This window comes from Amphimedon queenslandica, unplaced genomic scaffold, assembly GCF_000090795.2.
Source record: "Amphimedon queenslandica unplaced genomic scaffold, v1.1 AMPQUscaffold_7962_Cont20091, whole genome shotgun sequence".
Lineage (NCBI taxonomy): Eukaryota > Metazoa > Porifera > Demospongiae > Haplosclerida > Niphatidae > Amphimedon > Amphimedon queenslandica.
Window position 1 is genome coordinate 1 of NW_003551758.1, and position 2,293 is coordinate 2,293.

At 37.1% G+C, this 2,293-nt stretch overlaps 3 long non-coding RNA genes across 4 annotated transcripts; 2 read left to right on the forward strand and 1 right to left on the reverse strand.

Annotated features, from left to right (window-relative positions):
- The first annotated feature begins 10 nt into the window (after positions 1-10).
- LOC109591520 (uncharacterized) lies at positions 11-595 on the forward strand. The gene is made up of 3 exons (XR_002189851.1): positions 11-154; positions 209-472; positions 531-595. It is a non-coding gene; the product is annotated as an uncharacterized LOC109591520 (long non-coding RNA).
- Positions 588-1,577, reverse strand: LOC109591519 (uncharacterized). Its single transcript, XR_002189850.1, has 3 exons — positions 1,528-1,577; positions 850-1,167; positions 588-783 (listed from the first exon to the last, which is right to left on the reverse strand). It is a non-coding gene; the product is annotated as an uncharacterized LOC109591519 (long non-coding RNA).
- A 421-nt stretch (positions 1,578-1,998) lies between these two features.
- LOC109591518 (uncharacterized) lies at positions 1,999-2,256 on the forward strand. Of its 2 annotated transcripts, XR_002189849.1 has the most exons (4): positions 1,999-2,047; positions 2,099-2,113; positions 2,161-2,190; positions 2,236-2,256. It is a non-coding gene; the product is annotated as an uncharacterized LOC109591518 (long non-coding RNA). The 2 variants fall into 2 exon arrangements; XR_002189848.1 differs by lacking the exon at positions 2,236-2,256 and having other exon boundaries at positions 2,164-2,194.
- The last annotated feature ends 37 nt before the right edge of the window (positions 2,257-2,293 follow it).

Consider the following 2,293-nt stretch of genomic DNA (forward strand, 5'->3'; position numbering starts at 1 on the left):
AAGGAAGGGAGTACTATAAGGATGTATTAAAAGAGGCACAATTATTGTTAAAAGGGCTGTATACTGATGCAGCAAACAATTACAATCCCCCACTAACAAGGCCACTTGCTATGTTAAAATTGTAGCACATTATAGCTTCGATTATGCTCAACAGGTAACATTTTATGATAATTATGAAAGTGTATCTAGCTCACTTACTTTTTTAAAGGTTCACTATCCTTCAAGTCCACTACAAGCAGGTCCAATTTATTTTCTTACTCCCAGGAAATGTGGCATATTTGGTGTGTGCTGTGAAGCTATCCCTCAGCAGGTTAATTTCTTGATCAATGAATCATTCGACACTGGTAAAGGGGCAAATCCTGTCATAAGCATGGTACATTTTTATTTGAAGAATCATGGCCTCAACTCAGTCAGTATCCATTTCAATGCTGACAACTGCACAGGGCAAAATAAAAATAATACAGTTATTCAAGTAAGTATATTACATGCACAATAATGAACATTTTAAATGTAATTTTTATTTATTTTAGTACCTCTTATGGAGAGTCATGACAGGACTCAATGCGTCCATTTCAATATCTTTTTTGCCAGTTGGACACACAAAATTTTCTCCTGACTGGTGCTTCGGACTATTAAAGCAAAAATTCCGTAAAGCAGAGGTGGACTCATTGGATGACTTCATTCAAGTTGTAGAACAATCATCTGCTGTGAACAAAACCCAACCAGTAGGAAGTAGCAATGGTGAACTCATTGTAGAAACACTTGACTGGTGTAGTTACTTTGCTACATTATTCAAGAAAATAAAAGGCATCAAAGGCTTTCAACACTTTGTTGTAAATGCGACCCCACCTGGTGTAGTTGCAGCCAGACAAGCTGTAGAAGGCCCAGTCACACAATTCAATTTGCTGAAGGAGGACGCTCAAATAATGGAAGATGAACTACCTAATATATTACCACCAAAGGGTATGTCAACTGAAAGGAAATGGTACCTTTACGAAAAGATAAGGCCGTTTTGCAGATACGAATGTAAAGATGTAACCTGCCCACTTCCTGATGCACCTCGACTAACAGGATCATCTCGACAATCAACTCCAGGTGTAGATGATCCACCAGACCTCGCAATGGAGATTGAAGTACCACATTCTCCAAGGCAATCTCTAGAACCACCTGCAACACAAAGAAAATGTGGTAATTGTGGTCAATTTGGTCATAATAGAAGAACTTGTCCATGTAATCAGTAAATGAATAACAGAAATGAGTTTGTGTAATGCACATACTATTGATCCCCTTTCAACAGGAGAGGAACTAGTTTGTCTACAACAAACAGACTATTGATCCCCTGAAACAGGAGTGGAACTAGTTTGAATGCCAAATATTCAAACTATTGATCCCCTAAAGGAGAGGAACTCGTTTGTAACGCTAAGACATACAAACTATGGATCCCCTTTTTAGAAACAAAGGTGTGGAACTAGTATGTGCGTGAGACGTCAACATAAACACAAACACTCATTTTTGTTTAAAACTTACTAACTCAAAAGAGAAGGCCCGAGAGAAAGTTAGTCACGAAGTTATAATGCAGGTGATTTGTGTTTATCTGTACAGGTGAGAGGACTGATGATAAAAATGTGTGGGAGGAGAATACCGAAATAGAAGTTATTGCGTCATTCACTGCCAATCAAAGAACACCAAGTGTCACCTGTGACCTTTAGGATATAAAATAAGACACCTGAAACTGTAAGTTCAAAATCAAAAAGTAATGGCTGCCCCAATAGAGGATGTCCTCATTGAGGTCCATCCATCTGATGGTAAGTTGGGAATGTGTAACCCTATAGTGATAACTATAATGCCTTTTGTTTTTGGTAGATGAACTTGGTAAGTTGTTGGTACATGTATGTTTGTGTTGTACATTAAAAGCAAAAAATAATTGTATTTATAGCAGAAAAAGATGAAGTAAGGGTGAAAGTGACGAAAGGAGACAGAGGAGAGAGGACTGAGGAGAAGGGGGACAGAGACAAAGAGGAGGGTGGAGATAGTCAAAAGGAGAATGGTAAGATTAAAAGGTGAAACATACAACTATACATGACATTGTTTTTAATAGAATCAAACGGCTTAAGTAAGTTTATTTACATATGTAATTGTGTGATAATTTTTGTTGTGAAGTAGCTATGAGAAGGACTATTAAGCTAAAAAGTAATTTTGCATTCAATTTTAGTTAGTTCTATTTACAACAAATAGGCAAGAAGAAAGAAGGAAGGCCCTTAGGTAATTAAACAATAGTTGAATTACTTGTACT